This window comes from Poecilia formosa, unplaced genomic scaffold (genome assembly GCF_000485575.1).
Source record: "Poecilia formosa unplaced genomic scaffold, Poecilia_formosa-5.1.2 Scaffold157, whole genome shotgun sequence".
NCBI classification, from domain to species: Eukaryota; Metazoa; Chordata; class Actinopteri; order Cyprinodontiformes; family Poeciliidae; genus Poecilia; species Poecilia formosa.
Genome location: NW_006800096.1, coordinates 1251820 through 1265388, shown reverse-complemented (window position 1 = coordinate 1265388; position 13569 = coordinate 1251820). Strand labels below are relative to the sequence as shown.

General features: G+C 40.2%; 1 long non-coding RNA gene across 1 annotated transcript in view; it reads right to left on the bottom strand.

Moving 5' to 3' along the window:
- Nucleotides 1-355: 355 nt before the first annotated feature.
- The window catches only part of LOC103146373 (uncharacterized), a 51884-nt gene continuing 38670 nt past the window's right edge, over nt 356-13569 (bottom strand). The window contains exons 2-3 of the long non-coding RNA XR_001663645.1: nt 617-743; nt 356-507 (exon numbers count right to left, since the gene is read on the bottom strand). This is a non-coding gene — a long non-coding RNA (uncharacterized LOC103146373). The remainder of the gene's footprint in view (nt 508-616; nt 744-13569) is intronic.

Sequence of the window (13569 nt, the reverse complement as noted above, 5' to 3'; positions counted from 1 at the left end):
ATAAACTGAACAGTAATGTAAATGTGCATCAGTAAAACATATCAGATAAACAAGAAGAAATTGTGTTTTTGTTAAATTAGCATGCAGCTTTAAAGCATCTTGGGAGTTGCAAACAGTTAAATTTATGTCTATTGCAGTTTTATTGTAATACCCTCTGAACCGTTTGAAACTCACAAAAAGATTCAAGATGAGAGCAAAACTGAACTGTTTTGAATTTGACTGAAAGCTTTGGCTCACCTTTGGTCCCCAAATGAAACGAAAATTAAGTTTAGGAGGATAAAATACTTTCCACCAAGCAGAAAGTCTAAGTGGCTTAGCAAAGGGTCAGGACAGATATGAGGTGACACTCAAAAGATGTGCGCCTTCCTGCGCTACTGGCAGGTAATTTTATTAAATGTGCATTATTTCAAGGTCCCAGTCCTTTAAATGCGATAAAGCGTAATCTGCTGTCTGTGGCAGGCGGCAGCTCGCTGTTTGTCCTTTTCCGAGGTCAGCCGGTTCCTCTTCCTTCGCATAAAGAGAGATATCCAGTTTGACCGGAAAAAAAAAAAAAAAAAAAGTTCAAAAGGACCAAAGTTCGAAAGACACCAAGCTGAAACGTTAAATGCTACAACACCTTGCACACTGAAGGTGTTCAATAATTGCTCTTTTTTTTCCCAAGAAACATTCCCGATAGCATGCGGTAACAAGTAGGTGGTCTGGAGCCGGCGTTGAGGAGCGTGGGATGTGGGGCTTTATGTAATCTGCAAAAAAAATAAATAAATACGTTATGCAAAGTAACTCCTATCAAGTTTTGTTGACGCAAAGACATACCATCTCTGAGACCTTGAAACAAGAGAAAGTGAAAGTGTTAATAGTATTTCATGCACCCATGCTGAATAACTGCAGCCCAAAAGACGTGCATGTTCTCATTCAGACAAACCAAAATATATAAATATAAATATATATATGAATTACAGAGAAGCTTTTAGGTCAAAACAAGATTTATGTTCCCTGACCACCCACCAGGACTTTCCCATTATCTCTGTGTATTGCTTTTAGTGCTAAACGATGCCCCGAATGACTCATAAATAAAGCATTTAATCACAAAAGGGGAAAACATGTCTTCAGCCTGAGTTACAGCATTTAGGTTTATTTAGTGTTGTGATATTATATAGATATATTTTTAATCAGTAAATGATAAATCCTTGCGTTTAATCTAGATCTAATGTTATACCATAGCAACAGTGGCCTTTTAGAATGCTTAATAAAAACAAACAGTTTATCATGGCTTAGTTGTGAGCATGAAATTTATCTTCCCAGTGCTGAGCAATGTGAGGGGGAATGTTGCAACTCTTCCGCACGAGGATGAAATTGCAGAGATGTTCCAGGCCTTGTGCACGGCTCCTTGTTCCCATTTACTCCTGTCCCCAGACTGGAGTTCTCCAACACGGGCAGAGAGCAAGAGATCCACCTATGAGGATAAGGCTTGTACTTGTGTGTGTATATAAATGCATGTGTGTGTGTATGTGATTATTTTCCAAGACAAAGAGAAATCCGGGGCAACTGTTTCTATTGATTTTTTTTTTTCCTGTGTATGCTCTGAGTCAGTGGCCAGGTTTGGAGAGATTCATGCATTCAGGCTTCCTCTCAAAGTGAATCTACAGATCCGTTCCTTGGACGTCGGCGTGGTGAACAGCAGCACTTTCTGCTACGCGGTTTGATACGCTTAAAGTTGCTATGCTGCAGTCACGATTATACCAGAAACTTAAAAGGCAGGCAGTATTCAGTGAATGCAAGTGAGCAACGCACCTGCACTTTCCTCTCTAATGAAAGCATTGTTCCCATTTTTACCCCTCTTCCTTCATGGACATTAACTTTTATTGCATAATGGCCTGGTTGTGACAGTATACTAAGTTTTCCTTTATGTTTGTTCATAAACATTGATCACTGTTCCACGTTGTGGCTGGCATTTTAAAAGTGTATAGTAAAACAAGAGCCGTGGAGTTTTGTGTTGTTTTTTTGCGGGCCTTTTGGTCCACATGGCTCAGCAGAGGATATGAATGACTGGAGAGTTGAAGCTTTGTAATTACGAAAGTTTGCTTCTCCTTGGACTCCTTTGTTCATTCTTGTTTGTAATGCAGCTCCAGCTCAGTCAGGCTGGATCTGAAGGGTCCGTGAGGAGCAGTTTCAAGATGTGTCAACGATTCTCAATTAGACCCAAGTCTGGAGTTTTACTGGGCCATTCTATCACATAAATATAGTTTAAGCTAAACAATTTTATTGTAGCTCTGGCTGCATGTTTAGGACCGTCAATCCTTTTGTAGCGTTTAACAGTGTTTATTTTCTGATACATGCTGAAAAAAGCATGTTATAATGCCTACTATATCAAATTGAGATTTCAAATGTTCAAACACAAAGAGAACATTTTTAAATATATTTGCTATATTTCCTAAATGACTTGGAGAAAATGATTTTTTTTCTCCCATACAGTGACTTTCTTTTTGATACTTTTACACAAAGGTCAGACTTTAAGTTTAATAGGATTTGTGTGACCAGATTTAAGTCTATCTGATTACCGTATTTTCCGCACTATAAGGCGCACCTAAAAACCTTCAATTTCCTCAAAAGCCGACAGTGCGCCTTATAATCCGGTGCGTCTTATATATGGACCAATATTGAGCCACAACAGGTCTAGCAACGGACCTTACCACAGGGGCCGCGTTTCATTGGCTAATGCCCATTTTACGTCACAGCGCAGCTACCACGTGCGTGAACAAGAAATTTAGCTCTAATCCAGAAGTCAGTAAGGAAATCGAGGTTATTTTGCCTTCACAGGATCTGTAGATCTAAGGATGCAAGTACTGCGAAAACATAATTAGCATTAAACTCCCATATTATTTTTCAAATAATGACCTTAAACGTAAAGCTTCATTTCATCTTCCAGCGAAGGAGGGTTCTCTCACGGGCGCCGAGGATGAGACATGAAGGAGAATAAAATGCAGGACACCACTTGTTCCTATAGTTTCAGTTTCTGTTACTCCTCCTCAACATCACAGATNATATATAGAGAGAGAGAGAGAGAGAGAGAGAGAGAGATAGATATAGATATATAGATATAGATAGATATATAGTGACATACATTCCTGTCAAAAATGTGTTTATAAAAGTTAGACAAGTCTTTACATTCAAAAGGGAATGATGACGTTAGGAGTTCAATGTAAATCCTGAGTTGAAACGACCGAGTCTGAGAAAAATGAAATCCTGTAAGTTTATGATTTCTGTGTTAAAAAGATGACAGTTCTTAGGTAGAATGGATGTCTTGTCATCCTTAAAGGATGCAAATTGTGTAAAACCAACTTAATTTACCCTTGAAGTCTTTACCACAATACGAGTGTGAGTTAATACTCATCTGTACCATTTTATAGTTGGAGGTCACAAAAGCTGTGGAGTTTTTTGCTCACCATTGTCTTTGGCGACCCGGCTAAGGAAAATTAGCAATACAAACTGTAAGCAATGCATTTCTGATTTTCTGTTTTTTTTTTTCTGCTTTGAAACACCACAGTAACCACTTTACTGGAAGAAACTAGAGTTGCTATGGATTTATAGGACGTAAAACGTCAGAAGTGGGAATAAACGGTTTAATTCTGCAGCTATCATTACTTTTTATGTACATGGCAGCAATTTTGTACATGACAGTGATTTTCCAGGGTCTCTAAATAATCTGAGGTCGTTAATGAACCTCAGATTTCCAGTGAAATTTCAAGTTGGAGGAAATTTTATTTAGGCAGAGCTCTACTCCTACATAGACTGTAATTTCCCTCTGAATCAGGGCTTGTTGCTACAGATAAAAGATATTCTACACAGCATCTGGCACCCAAAAACTGTGTTTAATATATGTAATCCATATTTAATAATCAGACGAGTATCTATGAATTCAATTTCGATGCTTTGAATGCCTCCAAGTGGTTAAATAAGTATGATCTAATCAGACGTGTGAAGGGCCCAGCAGTGTTTTCGTGACTTAACGGCAACTGGAGTGAAATTCTGAGACTTGATTCACCGTATCTGTCTGAGGTTCTGGGATACGAGGGGCTTGTAAGTTTATGCAACATTTGCTGTAAAGAAAACATCCAGGATGGCACAGAGGCGACAGAAACAGATGTCAGTTTTGTGGTTCAAAGCCTTTTTTTTTTTTGGAGTTGGCAAGTAGCAGGTATAAACAGAGGTGTCTATAAACTAAACACCTCTGTTTCAATATAATATTGCTATTTTACCAGTCTCTGCAGTAGCACGTCACACAAATATGTGATCCACTGTTACCTCTCCGTTCAAGGTTGTGTAGCATTTCGTAGACCTTTTAAAAAGTCTTAATATTTCACGCGGATTATCATCTGACAATCAAAACATGAATAAATATGGCCGGGCGACAGAATTGCCGGTTCTAATTTAGTCCTGTTTATCGTTGTTTTGTTGTTTCTGCTTAGCTTGTTCCTCTGCGAAGTTTGCCACCTCACATTCCAAAATCTCTGTCTACCTCGCAATCTGCAATGCAAATGGGAAGCCCATGCAGAACAGGCCAGATGGTCCTTCACAGGCTGCCATGCCTTGGCCAATCAATAAATCCTGCCTGTGTCTATTGATCTATGCTCACGCTTTTGTTTCCCGTGCTCTTCTTCTAAAAATAATAATAAAAAAAAGACATACAAACATGTCGTGTTTGTACTTGAATGTCACTTGAATCGTGGCGAGAATGCTGTGGTGGACTCTGAGAGTCAACAACGTATTAAAAGGCCTCTCCGGTTGATGAGGAGTGAGTTAAAATAGGATTTCAGATTTTCTATGCGACCAGTGTTGGGCCATTCAGTGTTGCTTTTGGCCTACCTCCAAAAGAAGTCAGGCATCCACTGGCAACTTTTGGAACCGACGAGCAGGAAATGATCATTTGCATCTCTGCTCCTCTGTCAAGTCGAAGCCCTCTCCTAAAATGAACGCTGTCAAATGCTGACAAGATGAGCGATGTTACGCACACGTGCCAAAGTGTGTCAGGAACTCATCTCCCCACCTGTCCTTCAAATGCGCAGCAGGGTGCCATCTTGCTTTTTACTCACTTTCACTGACGAGTCGATGTGTGTGTGCGGAGGATGGCGGGGGTTCATTTGACGGGGTGCAATTTCCCCTCCTGCTTAACCCCAAAAATAGACCTCATCGCTTTGTTGTCCCTCTTGGCAGCAGTGAGTCTTTCTTGCCATGACACGCTGTCAGAGAGCAACGCAAAGTAGCAATTTGCCCAGGTATCCAGATTTCTAAACGGAAGTCAGACGTGCTCCTTCTAAATTTAGATCAAATCCTATTAAAGCTTGCAAACCCAAGTGACACACAGTTGGAGGGTGTGGATGCGAGATTTTCATGCAATGCACTGTTTAACCGGTATATTCTAAGGCTTTCGTTACTTTCGCACTTCCGATATTGTGGATATTCCAGCTAGAGCACAAGGCGGTGTCACAGATGCATCACCTACTTTTGAGAAGTTTTTAACTTTGCATCTAAAAGTCTGTTAAGAGCAATTCTTCCTGAAAATGACAGTGGATATGAGGCTAAAGAGACTTCCTGGTGTGGACTACGCTGTTTTTTTTTTTTTCTTTCTTCTGACCAATTAAGATTTTCACGCTTGCTTCTAAATCTTCACAGCGCATTATCACAGCTCCAGATAGAGCGTGCCACAGAAACAGGCTGTTAAAAAAGCACAGAGGAGAATAGAGTTCCAGTCAGAAGTCAGAACATACAGTCACACTCAGCATGACTGTCATAATACTTTGCTGCATTTTACTGATGCATCCATTCTTTCTTTTAAAACACAAAAGAACGGTTATGTCTATCATGTGGCTTTTTGATTACATTTATATCAGATTTGATGCTTTATTCTAAAGTATTTTATGGGTTTGTGGTTGACAAGCCCATAAAAGTCCTGACATGTTCAATGAGGGTTGATGTTGGAGATCTCCCAGAAGCCTATTATTGGCCGGCTTCATCCATTCCTGTCTAATGTGTGGTTGGAAATATTGCCGCATTTGCTCACACAACTGCAACCATCTAACTTTGTTTGATTTGAAGTTAAAATAAAAAAAAAACATGGAGTTAATTCTTCTTCACTGATTGACAGTGAAACTGACAGCGAACCAGCATCACATTATGAAGATGAGTAGAGTCTGCTTAGGTCATTGTGGCCAAGCAACTCGATCTTTGACTCATCCAAACAAACGTTTTTTCATCCACATAGGCAGCCGCTACTCTTAAAGGTGTCTTTCTTTGGCAGGGGACTTTTCCATGCTAACCATCTTTTCATTAATTCTTTACCATAAACTTACTTCACACTGGACAATGACACTGGTGTTCCATTAACGTCCACTTTATTGCAGACTTGATATTCTGATAAATTTTGTTTCAACTTTGTTTTTACGCCAATTTTGTGGCAGAGCTTTGGCTCTGTTCAGTTTACCAACACACCAACTCAGAATTGGGAAGCTAACAGTAAAGCCAAAACTTAAACCCAACAGGCCTAAAGCGCCACATCTGTCTGAGGAAATTAATCAAATCCAATTATATTCTGCAATCCCACCAAAACAGGTTGTCCATGTTGTCCATGCCAGAATCATGTCAGAGTCTCGCTGGGTGCTTCAAAAAAGTATGTAGTTTGTTAGCAAGATGCCAAAGGTGATTTTACCAAATATTAGGGGGTCATATTCATCTGACATGCATGTATTTTATGTAGATTTTTTTTTAACCCGTTTACATTGTAGAAACTTGTGCACCGACTTGATATTTCTGAAATTGTTTACAGGTGTTTATTGTGTCATCATTTCACCCTGGGAATTTTATTTTTTTTTTTTTTTTACAGAAAGTCCAAACCGATACACCCACGATGAGTGTGTGGACCAACATTGCATCAGTGGCATCGTCTAAAAAGAAGCTAGCTCATTGCTGCAGCAGCACACATAAGACCACATGCTCTCTCTTCTTAGCTTTTCCACCAACCAGACAGCATTTAGGAGAAAGCCCATAAACTAGAGGCCATAAAATAAGCAGGACTCTTGATTAAAAAGAGTAGATTAAGAGTCTGTTTGGCTGCTCCTCAGACATACTAAGTCATACTTGCCGGTGCCGTGTACAAGCAACAAGCACAACGGGAGATCCTGCAGTTGGCCTTTCCCCCACTCCCTTTGGATGGATAACATGGCAATAGGGGGCTGTCCTTGTACATATCATTGCTGCCCTCTGCAGTTCCACACCCTCTTTAATGAAATAAAAGCTCAGTCGAACCAGACACTAATTTATAATCATGCCGGCTTTTATTGCCCCTCGATGGAGTTTCGGTCGAAGGCATTACTTACTAATTGTTGTAGACATTCATCACAATAAAGTATCACCTCTGAAAGTTTCATATTAAAACTTAATCTCCCTTAATAAAAATCCCTCCAAAATTACGCAACATGCTGCAACTGGGCGAACATCCAGAGACCTCTAAAAGCTGTTTCTAGGACATGTCCAGTGTCCCATTTTCTTCATGCACTAAAGCACAGTGACATGACTGGTCAGCCCACACCTGTGGTGTGATGTGCCATGTGACACCCGGCCCAGCTCTCTTCCCCCTTTGGGCTTGCCCACTCGCCTGCCTGCATAACACAGGAATGCAATTAATGACAGATGGCCGGGCGATGACCACGTCCTTGAGCTGCGAGCCGTCCTGGCACCTACTGCTAATTGTATCACATATAACACAACTAAAAGCATAATAAATCTGTGCGAGAGCGGGGATGTTTTATGCAAGCCCTCTCCTCTTTCTCTGAGTGGTAAATTGCTCCGCTCTTGAAATATCTACAACCTTATGACACCCATGCTGCATTAGCTTAATTGCCTTTTTCTCAGCCCAGAAACCTGGGCTGTGAGAAAACGCAGGAAGAAGATGGGGGGCAGAGGAGGGGCGCAGGCGAGGGCAGAAGAAGAGGTGCAGCTGCGCTTAAGAAATCGTAGGGATGCTTTCGCTGATTAGCAACAATTGAGACCGATCGCTTGCCGCTGCACGACGCGACGAGATCCGAGGCAAGAGGGCATGAAATTATAATGTGGGAGAGAAAGTGACATGCTATTTAAGGTTCACTCTGATATCTTAAATATTATAACCAACCAGGCATTGAGGCTCACAACACCGGTTTAATGGTGGAAAAACAAACAACAACAACAACAAAATCTGATCTAGGGTTAGGATTTCATAAAACTCCATTTATGAGGTCAGATGAAGTGTCCACACAGACAGCTTGTGTCACTGTAGGGGTTTTCCCCTCAGCGTCACGCGAGGCCTCCCCACCCCCACTACCTGCCGGCTGAACCTTCCCGTCTCACTCAGAGAGGCTCGTTACGGGCAGAGCGATGGCGGTGTCTCCGAGCAGCCGCTAGGAGAGCGGCTCTGCCAAGGAAAGTCATCAATACCACCGCGAAAGGTGAAGGGAACACGAGCAACGATATTCTGCGCCATGAAGAGACTAAAGAAACCGACGATCCGACCACTGGAGACAAAGCACTCAAGGGTTTCATTGGCTCATCTCAAACCAAAGTTCACGGATTCTGCACATGTACAGTCGATGGTGGATATTGACCATAACATGGACAGTGGAGCCCAAGCATGTGTTCTCCAGCTCATCCGAGTTTTAAGATTTTTTTATTTTTTTTAACTTTGAATTTAATGAATACAAAGTTTATCAGGATGAAATAATTGTTTAACATCCTTACATGCTTGATACATTTTTAGGCTTAAAACTATTACTTCGACTCCAGTAAAGATCAATCTTTGTCTTGTCTGAACAAAACCCAGAAGGGAAGTGTTTTGTTGTTGTTGTTTTTCATGTGGGCAGCTACGAATGTCTGTTAAGCTTACAGGTGTCAATTTTGGAGCATCTTTCAAGGCTCTATGGTGAAGTATAACTTGGCAAACTGTGAATAGTGACACCACTGTTTTAGAAGATCTTAGTTCATGACTTGAAGAGTCTGGCTGGTTGCTGGGTTGTTCTTGAACATCCCAATTTGTGTCCTTTAATCGTGAGGTGACAGTTTAGGTCACATGGTTACAGCTTGGATCTGATGGAGTGTCTCAGTTGGTTGTAAATGTATATCAAAACTGGTTTTGGAATGGGTAGAGTAGACCTGAAGACCAGTCAATTTCGTTGGCTTTCGATTTTTTTTTTTTTCCAAGAAAAATGATCAAACTAGAATCATGTCGATGATTCTAGTTTGATCAAATGGTTCAAATGTATTATCTCCAATTATTTCATGTAACCTTTGATTGGAACTGTAGATGTTTTTCTGTTAAACTTTGATCAAAAATGTGGAATAAGTGCTGTGCTGGTACATAAAAGGTGCAGGATGTCTACTAAAACCTAAGATTATGACAAAATAACATTTACTATGAGGTGAAGAATCATTTAGATCCCCTAACTGTAAAATAAGGTAAATAATAAAAGGTAACAAGAGTCTTTTCTGTTTCATCTTCCCTATAGGACTAAACAAAGCAACACCTCTAGAAATGACTCAGTGGACTCAGCTGAGTAAGCACAGCAGGATGGCTTCTTTTGAGCGGAACAGCCAAACAAACCTCTGAAGCCGCTGGGGAAATAAGAACGAGGTGGGGCAGGATTCGCCACCCCCAGGCCTGAACTCGCAGCCACGTTGCTGCTAAACTCAAAGCTCCTCATGTGCTGCTGAGAGAGGAGGTTTTCCACTGGAAGACTGAAGAAAGTGGAGGCCGGGGCGAGAGAAAAGAGGGGGATGAAAAAAGCACAAAAAAAAAAAAAATGCACAGATGGGGAAATCAATAAGGGTGTGTGAGAAATGGTCCAAGCAGCTTGCATTTCCTCGATGGTCATCAAAAGGTTATTTTACACCCAAAAAGCTTGTATTGATTGCGCGCGCTCAGCACGGCCTCCGAGAGAGCAGAGGGATATCTGCTGGGGGAATTTACACGGTATTTATTTTTTGCATTAGGATTAGGGTGGGCGTCGAGGACGATCAATGCTTGTTTAATGTAGCTGCAGGGATCAAACCATGAATCATGAGCTCCGGGGCTATTACATTTTATTTGGCATTATCATTGACGGGCTTAAGGGCCCAGCCATTCCTCAGTTTAGTCAAGATATGGAATTAGACGTTTATGTCGACAAAAGGGTGCCAAAAATATTTGCCGCCAGTTTGGACAAGAAATTGGATGGATTTTGGTGTCGTCTGTGCTAAAAACAGGGATGTGAATAAAACAAATTATTGGCTGGACAAGTGTTTCTAATTGTTTGAATGGCCAAATCAATCTGCCGTAGAATAAAAGCCGTCCACTAATGGTTGAATGTTCAGTTACATCATTGACATTTGTGGCTAAAATTATTCACCGACATACAATTCATTAACCAGATAATAAATTGGTGTGTGTATCAAAAATTAGTGGAAATATATCCATAAAACGCTGTCAGAACCAGCTGAAGAGAGACTAAACTTTCTACTTGACAGTAATGTGAATAAGCTAAGTTTGATAAAATTATTCATAGCTATTTCTCGAAAAATATTTTTTTCTGTTTGTAAAAAAAAAAAAAAAGTTACCTTTACAACTTGAACACGTCAGCAACCCTCAAAATCAACTGCAAAACGTTGAAGATTTGTTAAGGGTTTACTTTTGTAGGGAGTATTGGTGTTAAATTTAATTTAACTAAAACCTTCAATTATGTTCCCTTCATAATAAAGGCTAAAATGATTGCCATAAATACCAAAGAGAAGTCTAAGAGCAACAATAAAACTCCGACTTATTTCATACCAAGACTCCTTATGGGTCTTTATGCTTTTAGAAAATGGGAGTCATTGAGAAGAAATGAACCCAATCAAAGTTCCCTTTCAAAGACAATGACAGACTCACCTTGTCCAGAACTTTTCCTCTGCCGAGACAACCTTTAGATATATGTTACTGTCAGGCGGCAGCCATAAATTGCCTCAGCCTTGGCGATTTGAGAGAATCAGTTCTACCAAAACATGTATCATAGTGACGTACTGCTATGTTGCTGCCGCAGAAGGGATCAATTCATCAGCACATATCAGACCATAGAGAAAATGTTTTATTGTGCAATATGGTGGGTGATGAAAACAGCAAAGCTGGATCAAGGCCAGGATCAATTGCACTGGCAGGAAAAAAAAAAAAAAAGAAGGAAAAAAGAAAAGTGAAGCATTTCTGCTGATGAAGAAAAGTTAGGAGCGGGAGAATATGGATCATTCTCACTTTCCGATGACCGAAAAGCTCCCGGCATCCGGCACGTCAGCTACAAGTCAGTCATTGACACGGACTGCATAGCCAAACAGCAATCCTGTGCTTCAAATGAATAATTCAACCAGAACCAATAAGCCACTGCTCCAGCGTTTCTTCGTGTGACACACAAATGACAGCTTCCCTTCTTATGTCTGTTGGAATTACGGAGATTAATAAGAGCACACGAGTGGCGGTGCGCTTACAAAAAGTAGCAGCAGTGTTTGCTTTCTAGGGATTTGGAAGAGGAATTTCCTCACGAAGAACTAAAGATCACCAATGGATGCAAAAAGTAGCAGAAACAGCTGTTTGATCAGCACTGATAAAAAAAATATCTATGTGCAAACAGATTAAGATATGATTGTATAAATATGATAAAGTTAGAAGAATGACAGAGTAGTTATTGTCTGGCTAAAAGCTCAAAAATATTAAGGTTTCTAATCATCTATGTTGCTACTGGGACTAAGATTTGCTATCTACTTCAAATGTTTAGACAGAGCTGCATACAGAAAAGCATATTTAGGCAAACTGGCCAGCTGTGAGGCAACGCTCTGCCCCAAGGCCCACACTTTTTGCAACTTCTAACAGGTTTTCTTCCAGAATGTCTTTACCTCCATCCATCGTCCCACTAGCTCTGACCATCGTCCAGGTCACTACTAAAGGGAAACACACACACAGCATGCCACCGCCACTGCGATGTTCCAGCAGTGACACAAATGTGTTTAGGGTGTTTGTTGTTTTTTGGGCAAACACTGAGCTATGAATGTTGGCCTAAAGGTTCAACCCAAGTCTCATCTGACCAGAGCACCAAACATGTTCTCTCTCCTACGTGGCTTGTCAGAGTTTCCCACCTGGGATTTGGATCTTTGTTGCTCCTCCAGAGCTTCCACTTTGGCAATAATTCTCTCCTTGCCTGGCCTGGTAGTTTAGATGAATGGTGTGCATCTGTGACACATTGTTCTGTGAGACGTTTAAAGCTTTAGGTGTTGTTTTAAGACCTAAAAATGTGTTCCTTGGTCTGTATGACGCCGTTCGCTAATGTTTTCCAGCAAATCTCTGAAGCCAACAGTTGCATTTATACCGAGATTAATTCACACATGTCTAGACTCTTAGACATTAGCAGAACAAAAGGGTTGAGAATGAATGAATGAATGAATGAATGAATGAATGCTATATTTTCCAGATATTTCTAACGTTTTTGTGAAAGTGATGTATTCTTTCCCTACCAGAAATATTTGGTTGTGGCTATATCGTGACAAAACATGAAATATTTCAAGGACTACGAGTACTTTTGAATGGCCCTGTTAATGCGGACGTGTGACTGTGTGGATGAGGAGGTTTTGTCTTACAGTAAAGATGTCCTGATCTTTTAAACTTGCATAAGGACATTTCTATATGTGGATCGCATGCTCCCTGCACATCTGCAGGATTCTCTTTTTACCCTTAGGATATGCATGTTAGGTTTTTTTGCCCTTGACTGTGGAAAGGACAACTCACATTAAACTGCCATGTGGTTGCATGCTGCTCCTACATACAGTAGTAAACGAAGGGTCAAATACACAGTGCGATTTTTCTCTGAGGCGCCAGCAGTAAGACATTTTGAAACCTATATTTGACATTAAGAAAGACGAGCACAAACTACTGATTCAGTAAGACAAGTACTTTTCAGCAGAAATCAATTCAACACTTTTTTCAATGTTTTTTTTTTTTCTTTTTGATTGACTGATGGATGGATGGATGGGTAGAAATGTCTAAATTGGTACCTTCTGTCCATAATTTCAGACATTTTGTTATCAGAAACACACTAATTAGTAAATCGTTGTCTGAGATTCATTAGTGCTTTAAATTGCTTACCAGTGTTCTCTCTCCATCTTTATACAGGGCTGTGCATTAAAAGCTAGATAACAAATGCCACATATGATATCAATATAATATAATATATATATAATACATATATATAATATAATATATAATACAAATATATTAATTTAGCCATAGCAAGAAATGTTGTAGTCTTTTATGAAGGTTATGTACTGAGATCTCATTCTGTCACAATTGTGCTTAATTTTCAGCGAAGAAATCACAAAGGAGACAAGCTTAGCTAAAGGTAAGAGGTTTTTTTTTTTTTTTTTCCACAGGTGTGAGAGATGTTCACATTTCTGTCCAATAACTTTCATCTCAGGTTGCAGGTGGTGTCTGAGAGGACAGGAGAAGAGTTACAATTGCTTAGAGGCTGGTATGAGAGCAATAAGGAATTATAT